At 42.6% G+C, this 20,141-nt stretch overlaps 1 long non-coding RNA gene across 1 annotated transcript in view; it reads left to right on the top strand.

Annotated features, from left to right (window-relative positions):
• The window catches only part of LOC105861459 (uncharacterized), a 49,563-nt gene extending 38,831 nt beyond the window's left edge, over positions 1-10,732 (top strand). Inside the window, exon 3 of the long non-coding RNA XR_001149553.3 lies at positions 10,620-10,732. This is a non-coding gene — a long non-coding RNA (uncharacterized LOC105861459). The remainder of the gene's footprint in view (positions 1-10,619) is intronic.
• Positions 10,733-20,141: the final 9,409 nt, after the last annotated feature.

The following is a 20,141-nucleotide window of genomic DNA, read 5'->3' on the forward strand; positions in this document are numbered from 1 at the left end:
AAATGAGGATATGGCAAAAAGTAGAGATACATATTTATACACCCTTGGTGTGAAATGCTTGTATGTGTGTTGCATACAAACATATGTACACATACATACATTATCCCTGATGGTGTCATGAGTAACACATCTTGAGAAATGATGTGAAAAGACAGTGCAAAGTGGGAAAGGCTAAAAATTACATATGTTATTATTAATTTTGATTCAAGATACAAAGAATCAAAATACTTTATTAAAATTACTTGGTAACTCTCACGTTCCCATATTTAATAAGGTTTTAGTCCTCTAATAATCTTGTGTTTGTTTTATGGGAGTGAAATTTTTATTATATTCTTGGAACAATGTCTACAAAACTGTTGATTTCCTTTTTTTAAAAAAGGTTAAAACCATTTTCACAATGTTCTATCATAAAAGAATCCACACAATTTTGAATAAATTTATAAATTCATCCTTCAGAAAGGCGAGGAACTTTTTATTGTTGATGTTTAGCATAATTAAATATTCCAAATTGTATTATTCTTATTTATTGTGTCAAATAATTTTGTGAATATTCACAAATAATTTTGTGAATTGTGAATAATTTATTAAGAACCAGACTATAGCTTCTTAAAAGAATGTATTCCCAGAGAATATATGCATTAATGGATAGGAGGAGAAATTGAAGAAATATATATATATATATATATATATATATATATATATATAAATCATTCTATCTAAAAGGTAATGCAGTCCCAGTTAAGTTCTCTTGGAGATCTCGGGTAGATCATGCTCCATTGTGTCAGTGTGGTAGTCAGAACAGACCCGGGCCTGAGGTTGTGAGGAATGGCTTTTGCTTTATTTTCTTCTTTTTAACCTAAATACTATTTCTGAAGTCAAGTATATTTATTTATTAGGATTTATTAAAACACAGTGTTGATGCCACATTTTGAAATGGACACCTGTCAGCAGGTGGTTTCAGGGATCAAGGGTTGAAGGTGAATCTGAAAGTGAGTGTGGGAAGTGAAACCAAACTTTGAGAGTCAGGAGACCTCAGCGTTACCAGCCTCTCCACATAGCCACCATCATCCGACCTTCACAGAAACCTACAGAAAAATAAGTCGATCTGCAGAGATCAAGTGATTCGCCATTTCGCATGCCGAGATAGAGGCAGAGCTAGGACTCATCTCTACAGCGCCTACGTCTGACTCTGCAGTGTTAAAACTTTAACTCATTCAACAAACGTTTGGTTTATTGATCGCCTACCAAGCCGCCCACTGTGCTCCGTGGAGGGGAATGGGGGATTCTGAGGTTGGATGGAGACATGCTTCATCCCTTTGGGTCCGGGTCCCATCCTCCATGCTGTCTCTGGAATTCTTTCACAAGGAGAAAATACTTCTGTCTTTTTAAGATTCCTTGTTTCTTTTATTGACAACCAAATGTAACAGTGATTAGAGGTTTCACCAACACACCAACACATTTAAAACCATGGGGTTGAATGAGATCACCTGCTGAGAGAATGTTTTTGGCAAGTGGGGCCACGATTCACTCATATTCTTGGCCCCCAAAACAGAGCAGCTCCCACCTCCATCATATAGGAGTTGTGAGGCAGGTCCTTAAGGAGACACAGATTGTGCTGGGAGCAGGTGCCTGCCCTTCCCGCCATGTGCTCTGCCTGTCCCCCCAGTGGACACTCAGGGAAAGCCTGCTGCTCTCCTGGCATCAGGTCCTGCACTGTGCTGGGATCCAGAGCCCCACCCTGTCCATCCATCCTGTTACTGACACAGAAATGAGCCAGAGCCTGTGAATCCCACTGCATTCTGTAGATATTAAAGCAAAACAAAACAGAAAAAACAAGCACCACATGTACTCGCCATCAAATTGGTACTAACTGATCAACACTTAGATGCTCACATGGAAGTAATATTTGTCAGATGCCAGGCAGGTGGGAGGGCGGGGAGGGGATAGATAAACTCATAACTAAGGGATGTGAGTGCACCGTATGGGGGATGGACACGCTTGTAGCTCTGGCTTGGGTGATGCCAAGGCAATATAGGTAACCAAAATGTTCATACCCTCATAATATTCTGAAATTTTAAAAAAGAAAAGAAATAAGTAAAATGAAAAAAACACCCGTAACCTCTTTGTACTTGTTTTTTAGTTCAAAATTTGCACTAGGCTGACATAAACTTTTATATTCAGTTATTTGGGGGGAAATAGTAAAATTTTGGAGTCAAAGATTCTTCAAACAAACAAAGTTAAACCATCTGAGTGGAATTTTTCTCTGCTTCTCAGTAATATATTTTCCTATAAACTATACAGAATTTGATTTCAAGAAAACAAATGGTTATATGCAAAGATGAGATCAATACGTTGTTTTTATCCATTTGGAAGATAACTTGATGAATTCCAATGGTCACACTTTTAAGACATTGGAAGAAAAGCCTTAGCTATGTGTCTTGTACAGAGTAAAATCATTTATGCATTAGTTTGCGTGTAGGGGTGGCAGGTGCGATGCTGGAGACCTGCTGGGCTTCACAGGGCATGCGCACTTTGGCAAATACCCCTGGATAAAACCTGGGAAAGGAGCTGCATTCTGATTTTTTTTTTTTCAAAACTGACTCACGTTAACACAAGATCAGAAATTCCTACCATGAAGATAAATATCACAGACATTCAAAGAAGAAAGACAAAAAGAGAGACGGTAAGGTAATTTTCTAAAGCAGGTATTCTGAAATGCAGGTCTTAAACAGGAGTACATTGTAAGGCTAGTGGCGGGCCCCCTCCCTTCCCTAGATAAAAAAAGAGAAAAGGCTCACCAGACATGCCAAGGACAAAACTGCTAGTCCCCCCACCCCTCGCTTAGAGGAACCACCCTCAGATTTGCACCCTGAAAAGAAGTTTCTGCTCCTGAATTCCACAAATACCTCCAACTTCTCCTATTTCTCAATGACCACCCAAGGTCACAATGGAAATCCCAGCTCTTCCTGCCAAAAGTCCCTAGCCAGGCCCAAAGGGTATAAGCCAGTCCCTAGGCAGCCCCTTCAAATGGAGGCGACTTCTGGGGCCTCCCTCTCTTGGGGCCCCAGAACCTTATCCAAGAGTGTATAATAAAGCCACGTGGTTTGGCCCCCACTCTTTCTCTCTGTCTTTTCTTTTCACCACCGCCAAAAAGCCTTACATACATATTTTACTGAAGACGACATATTGATTTTATACTGGTGTTGCCTAAGACAAGCCCCAGGTGTTTTCACTAATTCCAAACCACAAGACCTTGGTGATCATCAGACGCATGTCAGTTCAGACTGTAACTGCGTATGGTTCTCGACATAAAATGTATTTTCCCCACTTACCTCATCTACAGTGTTAAGTTCTCCAGAGTAGAGAACATACATCTCCCATCACACCTACTTGTATGTAGTTTAGTTTAGTTTTTGCAAAAAATGTGCAGTGGAATAAACTATAAGCTTGATTAAATTCTTCAGTGTGTCTACAGGACTAGACTTACATGTAAATATTAAGTGACTAATTGAATAATCAAAATTAATCAAACTTTTCTAACTTAAATGTCAGCTGACTTTATATACACAAAAGTCAAGCATCAGAGTAGTGAGAAAGATGCTAAAGAGAAACCAGTTGATAATATGTTGTCTACAGATAATTCTGGGCCATTCTAGTAAAATACAACAGTATTTGCATATTGTATGGAGAAATGCCTTACTTTACTGTCTGTTAACAAGCAGTATGTTGAGTTCTTCAATAAGGTATGTTACTAAACAGTCTTAATTAAGATAAAATAAAATGATCTTTATTTTTGTTGAAAAAAATAAATCACCTCTAAGTTCATGTAATTTATTTTTGCTTTAGAAAAAGACATTTAAAACATTTTCAAGGACACTGTGTCTTCAGGCTTTAAAATATCAAGTAATTATTAAATCAATGATCATTTTGGGGGAAGTAATGAAGTATGGAAAATAACCACTTCAAATTATATAAATCATTAAAACTGATGCCACTGGGAAAGCACTTTAAAAGTGAGGATATTAAATGTCTTGAAGTTTGATGAAAATTGAACTTGTATTCTAAGTAATTTTTAAGAAATATCTTTAAGTTTTTATACCTTATTATTGATTTAATTTGATTTTCTCTAGAAAATTCCTTCATTAAATAATCTGTATGAAGTATATATAGATTTCATCTCTATTATTTTTGCTTTGCAAATATATGTTTCAAGTATTATGGGAGAGAAATTCTTTTTGGCATATGATTATGGAAGGAATTTTAAACTAAAATTGTTTCTACTTTTATGTTTTTCATCATTCCTCTTAGAACCAACTGAGGAGGATTGTTGGCATCACTTGATAGAACAAAATTCTCTTGCTCTTTCAGGAAGCTTTTCCTGTTAACTGGGTACAACTTTGCATATTTTTACCTGATATTTGTATGGCACACATACTTTCAGGTTTGATCTAAGAACGTTCTACTCTTCTTCGCGGTTTCTTTTGTGATTTTCTTCAGTAAGTTCCCACCTCATTCACATGTGTGTGTAGGCTGGGACGTCTCTGCTATTTGTGTCTCTGCCCTGTGCTCTGCCCTGGTGGCCACTGGCCCCGTGAGGACTGGGGGGGACGCAGCCCTGCTAGTTCTGGACGGCGGCCACCTGCTCCAAATGTGGGTTCCCACAGCGCTTAAGGAGCACAGGACCAGCCCAGGCTTGTTTGGTGTCTGAATCAAGGGAGAGGCCTGAGTATGGCATAAAGTCCCTAGGGGCTTCTAGATTCATGCCTCATCTCCACTGGAAAAGCCATAAGGGCACAGGCTCTTCAGTGCTTTGTCCTGAAGAAAGCGCAGGGTCAGCCCAGACGAAGCCAAGTGTCCTGTCCGACCCAGACGAGAGCTGCACGGTCCAGGCTTGATTTAGGGTCCCGGGGAGGATGGGTTTCGGAAATATTTTATACATGTCCCACGTAAGGATATACGTGTGTATTCCCCTACTGGTACATACATGTGTGGGATGTGTGCATGTGTGTCTGCGTGCATAACATATTCCTACACTGGGGTGTGGGTGTGTGTGTGTACTCATAGATTCTACTAATGCTGATATTGAACAAATATGTTGATTTAAAGGATGAAACATTCACTACTGGTAGCCAAGCTCAAATTTTAGTGGTTTCATTCCAAGCACACACTGCGTTACTCAAGTATAATCATTTCTACACAAAACACATTTGATAATTACCACTGATTTAAATCAGATGAGCAACATGAATCTCTTATTTTCAGAAATGAAGAAAGCGCCGCCTTGCTGTCCTCTGGCCCCCTGTGAACCGGGAGGCCATCGGGAAGGGCCTGGACGAACCAGCCTCTGTTTCTTTCTAACTGTCCCTTCCCTGGGTGACATTTTGGTCACTCACAAAAGAAAACACGAAGTATACTTAATAGTTGGATTTAATATCATATTGTCAGTCTTCAAACATATTTTAAAAATTCAGGTGAAACTATCTCCTTATAAGCCAGAAGTGAGGGCATCAAAATATCCGTGTACATGAAGTCATGTTTTAGCATCTGGGCCACCGAGAGAACACGGTGCAGTGTCAGCTGTCAGCCTCTAGTGAGTTACTGTGCTTGCTAGGTTGGAGGCGGAATTCACAGAGATTTAGTTTTTCTAAAATTTAATTCTTTAAATAAGTAATATTTGTTACAAAACACGAGATTTCATCTACCACTCCTTCTTAATCTTGAGTGTGATTGTTGCATTGACTGCAGGGTGTTTGCCCAACACAATGGATCCGTATTGACTGAGACATTAATTTATTTGACATGTATTACTCGAACACATGGCCTCTGGATCTGAGTTTTTTCCCATATGGTGATCCTTCTGTTTTCAGCATGAAAATATGAGTCACCGTGACTTTCCTTTTTCTAGATAAAGGTTGTTTTGTACTTTTATTGGAAAGTAGCGTGATCTATTTGCTCTGTTTAAGTATAGCCCATCATCTGTAGACGTGCAACTTCTGTGTCCCCAGTCCCCGCTTGTTGGTTATTTTTATTTGGCAACCAGAAGGATCGGCATCCTAGCTGTTCAGCCTCTGCTGATGCGGGTGTAGACAGGCGTCCCAGGGGACCCAGAGCCTGCCCTGCCCCTGTGAAGAATCCTGCACAAAGTCAGTTTGTAAGCAGCTGCCATAACCTATCCAAGGACCACTTATTGTGTGCTCCAAAGACCAATAGTAAGGAGCCATGGTACCTAACAGAGTTCTATCTGATCGTCTATTAGAAGGAGTGCCAGGACATTTTGGACGTGGAAGAAAAAGGCATTAAGGCCACCTCTGCTGTAGACACAGCAGGTCCTGTTGCTCCTGCTGAGTTTATCAGGTTCCAAGCACACACCCAGAGGGATATGACAAAATCAACCCTAAAGCTCCCCTGCCTGGGATTCTCCAGATTTCCATGCCCATGCTGGCGTGGCTTACACTCTGCACCATGGCCCTTCCCAGATGTCTTTCCCATTCCTCACCTGGTGGCCCTCCCGGGCCCCGGCCCCATCAAGTCACCTGCTGGGGTCTGTGCTGTTTCCAGTAGTTTCCCTCAACACGCTAGCTCTCCTACACCCGGACATGTCTCTCTCCACCCACCCTCCCAAACAAAACACCTATGATCCCACTATGCAGCACCTGCTGGGGTCAGTGGCTGGGCCAGCGTTCACTTGTAAGGAAAGACAAGAAAGTGCCCTTGGGACGCAGGCGGGAAAGGAGGAATGGATGCATGGCAGCCCCGCACCAAGATGCATCACGCACAAGATCTCTGTTGTTCTTTTGCAAATAACAGCCCTGAAACTCTCAGCAGTGATGTGGCCAGCCAGTGGTTGGTGTCAGGAATGGCTTTCTTGGCTTCTGCTTCAGAGCGAGGCAGGGTCTATTAACTTCTTCTCATTGCTGTCAGGGAACGATGGCCCCAACCCTAACCCTAATCCTAACCCTAACCCTAACCCTAACCCTAACCCTAACCCTGACCCTGACCCTGCAGTCTGTCATGGGTCCAGCACTGACTCATGTGACTTCCCCACTCTGCCCAGACCTGATTAGAGTATTACTTATAAAACATAAAAAATTTCAATCCTCCTTTGCCCAAAAGGCTTCACTCTAAACATGTTTCTCTTTCAATAGGAATAAACTCTACTCTCAATGTTCAAAGTAATTTCACCTGGAGGTAGAGAGACATGGTGATGCACACATATTTTGTGTTCAGATGATGCATTTTTCCTGAATTTCTCTAGACCACACATAAGTTTTGCTGTTGTTGTTAAATTCCCTGAATTTGATTGAAATAATAGGAAAATAAAAAAACATACACATTATTATAACTGGATGGAGGGACGGGAGGATAGATAGATGGATGGGTAGACGGGTGGATGGGTGGATAGGTGGGTGGGTGGATAAGTGGATGGATTGGTGGATGAGTGGATGGGTGGATGGGTGAGTGGGTGTATGGGTGAGTGGGTGGATGGGTACATGGGTAGATGGGAGGATGGATGGATGGACGGATGGATGGATGGATGGATGGATGGATGGATGGATGGATGGATGAGTGGATGGGTGGGTGGATGGATAGATGGATAAGTGGATGGGTGGATAAGTGGATGGATGGGTGGATAAGTGGATGAGTGGTTGGGGGGTGGGTGGGTGGATGGATGGATGAGTGGATGGATGGATGGATGGGTGGGTGGGTGGGTGGATGGGTGGATAGGTGGGTGCGTGGATAGATGCATGGGTAGATGGGAGGATGGATGGGTGGATGGGTGGGTGGGTGAATGAGTGGATAGGTGGGTGGGTGGATAGGTGCATGGGTAGATGGATGGGAGGATGGATGAGTGGATGGGTGGATAGGTGGAAGATGGTTGGGCAGGAGAGCTGACTTAAGAGTCTTGCCTTTAGTGGCACTCAAATAGCCATTTGATATTGCTTAGTCATGACTTCATGATCTCCCTCATTCTTAGGAAGGACACTTTATAAAACCTTGAGAAATAAGCAAGTAATGGAAATATGAAAAGCCTTTGAGAACTTAAAAGTGATGTTAAGAAGCAGCCAGATCTTTTATTGGTAAATTCTGGAACTTCAGAACACAAGATGGTGCCACTTCATACTTCCTGTTGTACAAGAGAGTTATTTTCCAGATGGAAAATTCCCAAACTCTGTCTTGCAAACTGTTCTTTCTGCAGTTGTGAGGTTTGGAAGCCTCTTTATCTATTTTCCATACACTCCACTGTGGCGGCAGTTGTTCCACTGGTAATGGAAAGGTACGCAGTTCATTGCGGACGGCAGTTAGTAAGCAGTCAGGTAGCTCGAAGCTTGTCCTCACCAGGGAACATGAGTAGTGACCCTGCGGTTGTCCTGACGGATTTCGGAGGAGCCATTTCAGGGATCAATGGCAGTTCCATTACTGTGTTCATGGTTAATCAATGGAGCACACACTGTGACGCACCACGGTTCGCCGACGCAGGGCTGCGTCCAGCTGCAGAAGGGGTGTGTGCTCGCAGGAAGGTGGGTCTGAAACCAGCAGGAAAGGGAGCAACAGTGCTTAGTAAATTTTCTCCTGCCACAGCAAAGGAAATCTACAGCTCAGCATGTTTTACTCCAGTACCCAGGGAAGATTAAAACAGAATTGATGACACGGTTGGCAACAAATTGTCCCGCTCTGTGGTGTGGCTGAACAATGCACATGTCATATTTAAAAATGAAAAAGCCTTGTCTTAAAGAACAACAACCACAAAAAAAAAAAATCAATGAAATCCAAAACAAGGCACATTTTAAACCTTACTAAAAGTTTTTTTAAAAAATATTCTTTGTCTTTTTATCCTCTTTTATTGTCTTGAAATATAAATCTTCAGTGTATATTAGAACAAGGAAAAAAATGTTACTACTTTAAGGAGTATCAACATGAAATATATTTATATTCCAACTCTTTTCCATTCCAGTTACTGTATCATCTGCTGTGAAGAATAATATCCAATTGTCCATTGGGTAGAGAATGCCAGGTTATCATAAAACAATGAGACTTTCTATAAAATTTGCTACTTTAAATTCTTAACTATGTTTTTAGAATCTAATGTAGAATAATATTAGCCAGTAATATTTTCTCTCTAGTGTTTATGTGCTTTTTCAGTTTATTTTTATTTTTTTAATTTTACTTCTCGATTTCTCTTATACTGAAACTTATCTGACTCATGGGTGATAGTTCAACAACAAAGCCCGGACAGAACCATTCCTGAGACTCTCGCAACTAATGTGTGAATTGGTTGTGCTAATGTCATAATCATATATTAGGAAGATGGTGCCCTTTCTATTTAAATAAATTTGGGTATGTGTTTGTTATAAACCCTGGGGCAGGGCTTTTCTTATGAGCATTTCCTGAAAGTATAGCTACACATTCAAACCTCATCGGATCCTAAAGCAAAACCTTCTTGGTGGCGTTTGGGGCACTTCCCCAGTTGTCCTGAGCATGGCAGGTTCCAGTCACTTTGGACACTGTCCTCCAGCCAACCTTCCCCGACCTTGGAGTCACTTAGCTGGGTCACTGGTTTCCTCAGCTGCCATATTACTCATGTCCACATGATGGAATTGAGATGGTTATTGCTGGAAGAGGGTGTTTTTCTCCCACTTATGGTTTCCACCGGGAAGAATTCCCCTAAACACGTTCCCTAGGGGAAAGGAAGTCCTCTCTGTTTGTACTTGCCCCGCTGGTAAACTTGGAAGGAGTGACTGGTTTGTCTTGTCTCGTGCTGCTTCCTGGTGCAGATCTGCTGTTCTTCCTCTAAGAGCCTGCTCTGCCTGGTCCTGGGAGCCGCCCTCCTTCCTAACTCCCGGCGCCTCCCGGCTGAATGGCCTCATGTTGCCAGCCCTGGTTTTCTGACCCATCTCTACTGTATTTTCTTAAACTTGCCAATGTTTGTAAATATTCACTTTATTGATCATCCTTTGTTTTTCAGCTATAGTGTTTCCTGCCATGACCTTCTCTTCTACTTTCCCTGTGTAAAATCAATTTGTAAACCCAAAGTAGTTTGGGAAGACCAGAAGACAGCGTTAGTGACGCCCTGAAATTAACAGTCACCTGGTAACCATGCGCCTGGTTAAGCTACTTCCAGTAGAAGAAAACATGGCAAATTGGCTTTCTGTCTTTATGTTTCAAAATTACTTCTTGGCTAAATGACGGGTGTTTTTCCTCTCATTGTAGGATGGGGACCATTAAACATATTCCACATAACAAAATCACATTATGTTGCTCAGAGAGAATATGAATATAGCTGTATGTGGGAGTCCTGTTTTTATTAATCTGGTATTTTGTTCTTTCACTGAAAACAAAGTTTCTTGTTCACATAAGCTGTTTAAGATTGATAAAAACTAAAAGCCGTTTATTTGAACTGCCGAATTCTTGGATGTGGACAGGAGTCTCACTGGTCAGCGTTTCTCAATCTGTGTTAATAGGAAAGAAAATCAAATTTATTTTGAGAGCAGTTTAAATATAATGTGCATTGAAATCTTTTACTAGTATTTTTACATATTTAAGTGGTTAAGAAAACTGCATTCAACTTAGAAAATAAAATAGTATTGCTGTAACAAGTCATCTTCTTATCTCTGACACAGGAGTCTCCTGTCTTCTGCCAGCGTCCGAGAAGCTGCAGCCACTGATGTGTTAGCGTCATGTGGGGTCATTCTCAGGCGACTCTCAGTTCCTGTCACACCACAGTTGGAAAACGGAACCGTAAGTTCCACTCATGGTGGGAAAATATGTGAAACATTTTACATATTTATATGTGTGTGGGGGTATATATATTTAAAATTAGTGTATCCAGTTGATGTATTCAGTATCTTGTAATTTTATGATTCCTGCTGATCCTTAATACTAAGCTCCGGCCAAGAGATCAGCGGCTTATCTTTCCTTGGGACTGCGGCTGGGGTCCAGGGTCTTGGTTTCATTTCCAGCCTAGGACATCTATTGATGTTTCTTATGGCAGACAAGCTTGCAACAAGCCAGCCTGCCAGGAACAAGGCGGAAAGGTAGGGCATGCAGACACATCCTGAGACACCTGTCTTCAGGTCTGTGACTCAGCTGGAGCTGCCATTACAAAGTGCCACACGGTGGGGGCTTGAACATCAGAAGTTATTTCTCACAGCTCTGGAGTGTGAGATCAGGTGTCGCATGGCGGGGTCCAGTGTAGGCTCTGCTCCCAGTGTGAAGATTTCTGTCTCTTCTCATAGGCTGTCATCCTGTTGAACTAGGGCCCCAATCCTATAACCCCGTTTAAACTCTATTACCTCTTAAAGACCCTATGTCTAAGTATAGTAATCTTGGAGGTTAGGATTTCAACGTATGAGTTTTTGGGGAACACTCTTTCATGCAAAAAGGCATCAGAAAGCTATTATACTATGGGGATTTGAGGAATAAAGGTCTCAGAAAAAAGGCATATACATGCAGGGCTAGCATGGAGTGCCATATGTTTGCCTTGAAGATTTCCTAATTTTAAAGGGGACGCAGCAGAGAAGCCAATGACAGGAAAGTTGCGATAGGTAGGTACGCAGATGTTCAGGCTGCCTCTGGGGCTGAGAGGGGAAATGGAGTAAGAACCTGTGACAATGCAGGAGGGCAGCACCCAGGACCATAAACAAACTGGCTTTGTGGAGATTTAAGATCACGTTTGGACCAGTCCAAGCTGAGACTTTAGTAAGGTGATCAGTGCTGACCTTAGCTGGTGCCAGGAGCAAACTAAACTCCTATCGGGAGAAAGATAACACAGCCTGTCATGTCAGATCAGCTCTAGACTTTTTGTATAGTGTCTGGGATTTAATTTTAAAAACACTTAACATGCTGGAGCCAAAAGCAAACGTCAGAAAACTAAGAGAAAGCAAACATAATAGGAAAGATATTCAGGAGTTTGAGTCTTTGGACAGGGACTTAAAAAGGAACTCGATGGAGAATTTTAGCATGCAATTATAATATTTAAGAAAGAATTCAATTTCAATAAACACATAGGCTCAGCGACAGCTGGTCAAACAACCGTGTCTTTTCAGAGTTCAACTGGATTGTTAATATAGTCTATATTATTAATATTTCAAGTAATTTCAGTTTAGACTGTGTGGCTAAGTGTCAGATTTAGATAAATTTAAATTCATAAACAATTTAGGATGGGGTAACGCCCCATGGACAGGCCCTTCCACCTAACCTTTCTTTAAATTAGACTCAATTCATGAGATTTTAAGAAATATCACCCAAACCCAATTTCAAATCAGTTTAAAGCTTCTTACCTTTCTTCTGGAAACTTCCTTTCTAGACTCCTGAGTGAGGGAAACAGAGAAAAGGTCCCAGGGTTCTCTTGTTCCCACAGTTCAAAAAAAAAAAAAAAATTGGATCTTGATGTGATCTGAGTGGTAACTGCTCCAGGTGGGCAGAAAAAAATATAAGCAGACAGTGATTTAGAGGTTCTCCACACCCCACCCCTTGTGTGCGAGCCAGGGAAGGGATGGCAGCAAATTCACATTAGGGGATTCCATGGGGTTTTCCTCACCTTCCTTGAATTTACATTTCCTCAGTTCTCATCCATGTTCTCATCCATAAAATAAGGGTTCTGTCTTGGATGTTTTTGTAAAAGTCTTAAGAAGAGAGAGGAGAGAGTAAGGACATCCAGAGCTATTTGGTTACAGAAACAAACAAACAAAAGCCTTTAATTTCTTTGTGTGTATCTTACTCAAGTTGGAAGATGAAGGTAAAAGGCATTGTTAGCTCTTGGTGGGGGAACCGAGGCCTGGTCCACGCCCAGGACTCTGATTTCTTCGGGACGCAGGACCAGGTGGTTAAAGAAGGAAGGGGTGCAGGTGCTGCCGCCCATCCCGTACCTGTGGGATGCAGACGTGTGGGCGGCGGGGACCTCGGCTCCCACGTTGGTTGGGAAAGACTCAGGTCAGGACACAGAAATGACAAGTGCAGTCTTGATCCGCTCATCTTACACTTGAAAGGATCTTCCGCACACTTTTGAGATGAAACTGTGTCACGTGAGGGTTTCGTGCAAAGCATCTCATGCAGGTTTGTCATTCACATTCTCTCTATAACATTTGTGTTCCAGAGGGATAGTTGCCTCTTTTTGAAAACAGTACTAAATAAAACCAAAATTCTCAGATCACACACACTGGAATTTAATGTAATTAGCATTTTGGGTAGGGGAGTTAGTACTACACCTGAATCTAAGTAAAATTTTATTGTCCTGGGTTACCATGCTTCTGTGATCATTTTCATATTAGATTTTTTTTTAATTATGTGCTTAGTGGGGAAAGTATAAAGAAAAACTTGTAACACAAGGGCTTGACTTCATTACAGTTGCTTTCAGCTTAAATGCATTTACCTGTAAAGCAGGCCCGTGTTACTGGGAAACTTAACTACATCACTCATAGTATAGTTAAATATTTTAGAATGGGTGCAAATGTTATTTCCAATATTTTTTTTGCCGAAAATATGAACAAAAGAAAATAAAGTAATATGTTTGCCCTAATGATTTGAATACAAGTTATTGAAACAGAAAATTCATTTTAAGAAAAAATAAGAATCATTTTCCCTTTTCTGCTAGATGCTACATGTTTCGCTGGAGGCGATGTTGTGTGGTTCCACACACTTGCTGAAATCAGCAAGATAAAAAATTCTAATAATTTTACATGCATGATTAAGGAAATTGAGTTCTACAAACCTATAGATTCTAAAAATTAATGAACTGCAGTAAAAGTATGCTTTGCAAGAATGAATAATTTAAAGTAGAGAGGGAGTAAAACAGAAATAGGCTTTTTCTAATAAGGCTATTTTCTGGGAATTCCTAGATGATTTTAAGATGCTATTCAGTAATGCCATAGAAAAATAAGTGATACCTTTTAATCAAGATTTTCAATTATGGTCTCACATGTTAGTAGAAAATGTCTTATAACTGATTTTTATTCTTACAAGTATTATTGTAAATTAAGTGAATGTCTTATTTTCAAAATATTTATCTAATTTAAGTAGAATCAAATATAAACATGTAAATGTTAACAATATATTCTCATAGAAAATATCATTTTTCTCTTTTGATCAGTTTTAACAAAGCCAGGTTTATTTACATATTTTCTTCCATTATTTTCTCTTCATATATCTCTAGAGCAATAAAGGCAAATAAATCATAAGTTGCTGTCAGGATCTGGCTACTTAAACAAAAACCTCTGAGCCCTACTGCTGATTTTGAAACCAAGTAACCAGCGTTAAAATAAGTAATTTATGCTGATTATGTGCGTTAGCAAGTTGCTTAGTTCCTAACTTGTTACGTGGACCCTTTCCTGGGACCTGTCCCATCTATGACACCCAGGTAGACTCAATTGCTACGTCTCTCTGCCTTGTGTTCTATTATAAAAGACCAAAACCAACTCTGAATACTTTCAGCAGAAAACATATTTATTGGCAAGGCCAGCTGTGGTCCCGTTGTCACTCACTCCCCTGCAGTTCTCTAGTTCACTCTGGACCCCACCGCCATAGGTCTCAGCCCCATGGGGAGCATCACAAGTTATCTTTCAATGTCCCTATGTCTTTAGAATCCTTCAAATGCAAATTCCCAGAAGGAAAGATCTGGTTGGCTTACTTAGCTGTGAGTACTTGCTGTGACTGCCAAGGTATAGGGAACAGGAAGGTCCCTCCAGGTTGTGGGTCCTGGCTCCTCACCTGCCCTAAGGGGTCTCTCCAACAGGCAGGTGCCTGCATCTCCTGTGCCCCACGGCCAACGTGATACAGATTCAGCTGCTGCCCAGCACCCCACAACCCCTTTCCAAACTTGAGGTTCACAAGAGTTGCTGACACCTAGACTATTGCTGTTCTCTCTTACCCACTCCTTTTGCCCCCCACAAGGAGAGACAACTAATATTTTACAAGTTGACACCTGCAGTAGTACCAAGTCTCCAGTGGATAGCTATTCTTCCTTGAGTTCTCTCAGAATCCTTTTTGATATAACTAAATCATAAACTAAATTTTAAACTTAATTATCACTAACATTCCCTATATAAAATAGTAGCAAAGTGACAAATAAGTATAGCAAATCAGTTTAAAATATATGTATTCACACACACACACACACACACACACACACACCCACTACGATGCTTGAAAGCAATGAGTAAATGTTAAAATCACAATTTTTATAACTCATGGTCAGGTCATGGCAAATCTTCATAATATTCCTTTTCTGATTAGAGCCCGCATTCTCTGCTTTCCACTATCCGTTTAGATTGTCAGGTTTCCTGATCCATCAAGGTACACAAATCTGTATGTCTAAGGGCTCTGGGCTTTAGGTGTTCTTGCCAGTCCAAAGCCGCCGTGGTGTTCTATTAACTGTTGAGACACTGAGTATGGTCATATAAGAAACCTTCCAGGATATTTCTTTGGCTCCAACATCCTTCTTCTGTCTTTCTCGTGTGGCTCACTCACCGCGAGCGGGTGGAAAACGCTCTGTGCCAGAGGGCAGCCTGGGGATGCTCATCTCAGCTCTGCTCTTGTTCCTACTGGGAACAATCTGCCTGCAGAGAAGGAAGGTTTGTCCAGCTGCCCACGTGGCCAGTTTCACGTGGCCAGAGTCCTCTAGGGCCTGCTGTGGCTGTCTGCAGAATCTGAATCTGGGGCTCAGCTGGGTCCTCAGGCTGTCACACCCAGGTGCTGACTCAGGCCGCCTATGTCATTGTGAATGGGACATGTCAGTCTCCTTTTACACTTGTTTTCCAAATTCTTCAGAACCCATGGGAAGGCAGGTTTAACATATTGTCCCCACCCCAAACTGGATGTTTCATGACAGTGGCGAGGGGTGGTGCCAGCTCAGCTGTTGTGGGGATTTTGGATGAAGTGGGGCATCCTGCAGAGACTCTGCTTGCATAGGGTCGGGGCCGTGGCCCATTGCTCCATGGTCACTGCTGCAGCTCTGAGTACAGACGGGTGAGCAAACGTCTGCAGGTCATCCCCTAACCAAGGAGAGAAGATCCTGATGTCCTTATTATGAATCACGCCATGGCAGGGAAAGTGGCGAGGAGGAGCTTCCTCGGGACTTGGAAATAAGACGGGCAGGTTGGGCGCTAAGAGACTTGCCGGGTTATTGTGAGTAACTGTCCAGGGTCCTGAACACAGCCAGACGGACAGGGAGGAGCATCGCTGAGTCTCCAGTCAGTCCACGCCCCTCCTCGGTAGTGCCCTCAGCGACAGTGTCCCAGAGCACATGTCCCCAGTGCCCCCACGGGGACAGCACAGGGACAGGGATGACCCCACTCCCAGCCCTGGGAGAGGATTCATTCCAGCTGCAGCAAGCGAGGGGGAGGCATGGAGTAGGGGTGGGGAAGGCGTGCTGTGCTGCATGTGCACTTGCGTGTGAACATACATGTAGGTTAAAAACCCATGCCTTGGGAGCCGGGTCTACAGCCCATGGGGTGAAGGAAGGTGGTTTCCTGCTCTCCCCTCTGTGCTACCCACGGCAGAGAAGTGCGTGCGTAACCGCAGTATGACAGAAACCGGGACGGCCAGATGTCGGGGCACGTGTGGGGGAAAGAGCGGCCTTTCTCCAGGATGCACGAGCACTTGCACATTAACCATTCTCAGGTGACAAAGTTTGACTTTCTTGCAGTAGTCCAATGAGTACTAGAAGTTCTTTAATTTAATCTCAAATTTTATTTGACCTTATTTTAAACGTTTCAAATTGGTAGGCTAGGAAAATGTCAAGTATTCTCTACATCCTGCAAAGACTGATAGTAGTGATAGTTCAAGTCTGGGAACGTCAGAACAGGTGCGGGAAAGGCTGTAATTATGATGCCTAATTGTCAAGGAAAACGAACTTACCCTAAGTCTGAAGAGGGCGAAGGAAGATTCTTCACAGCTTCTCCTTCTCGTGTGTGAAAAATTGAAAAGACAAAGTTAATAACAGGCTCCCTCTCAACCCACCATGCAATCTTTGCTCTGGATACTAAAATTAAAATTTCACCAATTCCCCTTAGGTCTGTTTGAGAATTACCTCAATTGCATTCATATGCATTTTCTACTATGCAATGCTAATGCATTTATTTCCTTATTTGTTTTTAAACTGTGAAGAATGCATAATTCGAGCCTGGCAAAGTGCTTAGCATGCATATGTATTTTGTTGAGACCTTTCTCCTATTTGTGACTGTGATTATATGGCTATCAAAAGTAAAAGGATCAGGCAATGAAAATATAATTGAAGGTCTTAGAACACCTCTATCAGCAAGTCAACGAGCAGTCCTGAGCAAGCGCAGTTATTCTGAATGCATTAAAGTATCAGTGCATCAAAGCTCGGAAACACTTTTTTTTTTTTTTTTTTTTGCTCATCTGAAGATCTGAGATGTTTTTCCCAAAAAAACATTGTGTCCTCACCCTGGATATCACCTCATTTGCACTCCCTGCAACTCAGAGGATGGTTCAGGTTTTGCTGCTGATAGAGCTTTGCTTTCATTCTCGGGTCCTGGGCCAGTGACTGCGGGTGCTTTCACAGCAGCACTGTTTGGCCCTGCAAGACAAATAGCTAATTGTGTCGGGGAGACAGTTTCATCAATTGCAGCCTACGCCGTTTTTACTGGGGAGAAAACTGATGAGCTGAAGATGGAAATTTTGAGACTTAGGCAACCACATGTTAAGTTTCTTGCTTTTGTTTTTCTTTCCTTTTATTTTTTTTTTGTTGGAAGTGAAAATCTCCCTTTTATGGTCTAACTCAGCCATTATTTTCTTTCTTCTTCGTTGAAGAAAGAAAACATTTCTGGGGTCAGTGGCAGTGCAGCAACAGAAGGAAGGATTGGGGTGAAAACCCGCAAGGAGGACTCTGCTCTTCTCAGTCTCCTCCTCAGATGTGTCCTCCCTCTGGGCAGACCACAGCACGACTGAAAGACATGAGCACAGATGCAAGGGGCATCAGCTCTCTATGGAAGAAGCCCAATTCTCAGTTATTTTCCTTTAATACATAGGAAAGCAGATTCCTCAAGTAGAAATAAAATTTTGCTTCATTTTCTCTCTATAAAGCAGAGAGAAATGCTGTACCTTTCACTGTAGAAGTGACTCATTCTCCACCCCCTTTTAGCATCTTCGCACATCCTCAGAGTGAACATAGAGACAGAGACGTGAGCAGTGCGTCCTCGCCAGGCAGGGCGCTGCACACGCTCTGAGGCCAAAGATGGGATTTCTTGGGCCCTGTCTGTCCCCATGAGATGGCAGGCTGTGGCCAGGAACAATAGCTCTCCTTGCCTACCCTTTGCTAATCTAAGCTCATTCTTGGAGTGTGCTCCACCCAGGTCGAGAGGCAGTGGTGGCTTGTGGAAGGGGGCAGAGCCCAGCATGCAGGTCTGTGGCAGTGTGCAGGGGGCAATGAGGTGGCGGCCAGGTGGCACACAGCATGGGTGGGGTCATCGAGGTGCACGGCACACAGTGTGGACAGGGCTGCTGAGGTGCATGGTACGCAGCGCTGCCAAGGCAAGGCACACAGCCTGGGCCCATGGGGCACACAGTGTACCTGGCTGTGGAAGCTGTTGCAGTGCTCTGCAGGTGGCAGTGGCAGGCTATGGAGATGGTGGCAGTGGATGCTGGGTCTTGAGCACCTGCTCTGCTCAATCCCTCATTGGCACAGGAAGTGCACAGGACCCAGTCACCATGTCCGTGAGAGTTCCTGCTCTCCCTGCTCCCATCCCCAGCCTGGCAGGAGCAATGAGTAGGCAGCTGCAGGGAGTGACTCCTGTGTAGACCTGCACTCTGGAGCTGAGAGCTCTGAATGGCATCTGTTGCAGCAACCTGGGATCTGAGGTCAGCGCCCTGCTGTGCCTGCTGTCCCATGCAAAGCTGCTGTGCAGTCTCCAGGCAGCTCCCTGGTCAGTGCAGAGGCCTGCCATGGTGGGGGCCCTCTCGCAGCTCAGGCTGCAGTGTCTGCAGGGACAGTGTGGAGCCGTGGGGTTCTCTCCCCTGACCTTCCCACCTTGCCCAGCGGGTCACCCCACCTCCCTCTCATTCACTGGGTGTCTCCAGTCGCTTCTCTGATGACTGAATGCTCCCTCCAAGATGGCCATCCACAGGTGAACTTGCACCTGCAACTTCCTCTCCTCTCCTGGGGAGCCACAAATTCGGGCTTCTAAAACCTATTTTCTATTTTTATGTGTCATATATTTAACATTTGCCAATGTCTTTGTTCTGTTTTTTGTGCAAAAGTTTCCAGGTATTTATTTATTACACCATGAAAATAGAGGACTAGTATCTATTGATGTGTTCACCAAGCCTGTGATTATCATTTTATGATATTCTGCAGAACTTACTTTGCTATGTTACATAATTGCTCTGCTTTGATGAAATGTAACAGACCTAAGTAAAAATGATACGAATCAGATGAAATGAACACCTGCTAGAGGCCACATAGTAATATAATATTCAAGGTGACCCAGTGCAATTACTCTGCCCACATGAAGATTTTTATTAGCTCCCATGTTATTAGCAAAGGTATAAATAATTATATGGTAAATATTGGCTCATCAGGGATGACAATAGACTAATAAAGCACTTTCATGATTCATATGTCTTTTCAAAGTGCCCATATTATAGGAACAACTTCAGAAATTCTGAAATACAGTCTCAAACATGCCATTTAACAAGTAAGTAAGTTTAGGGTAATTTTATATAATTTTCCAAAAGACCCTGGCTGTGTTCTTTTTTTGTTAATTTTGCATGAGTTGTATTTCTCACTGGAGAGCTTGTTTCATGTAAAGTAAAGGAAACAGAAGCTAGGGGTTTATGTATATATAATACTTAGTGAAGAGGGATTTAAAAATGTGAAGACCTGAAAAGAAAGATAAACATTACCAGAAATATATGAAAGGGATTTGCTCACTCATTTCTTCTCGCGTGAGGTGGTCCTTTTGTTCTAACACGAGAGGCAGTTCTTTTATAATAAAACATATCTACAGCTGGAATTAAATTTGAAAAGGGTATTTTGAATACATCCCTAACGCATGTGGTGACTGTTTCAGGGGCTCCGACAAATAGCATCTCCTTCCAGTCCTTGAAACCACCTGCTAGAGACTAAGAAGAGGCCGGTGGAGAAGGAGCCCGCTGCTCCCCTCACAGGTGCTGCAGGGACAGAGCAG

Source organism: Microcebus murinus, chromosome 25, assembly GCF_040939455.1.
Source record: "Microcebus murinus isolate Inina chromosome 25, M.murinus_Inina_mat1.0, whole genome shotgun sequence".
NCBI classification, from domain to species: Eukaryota; Metazoa; Chordata; class Mammalia; order Primates; family Cheirogaleidae; genus Microcebus; species Microcebus murinus.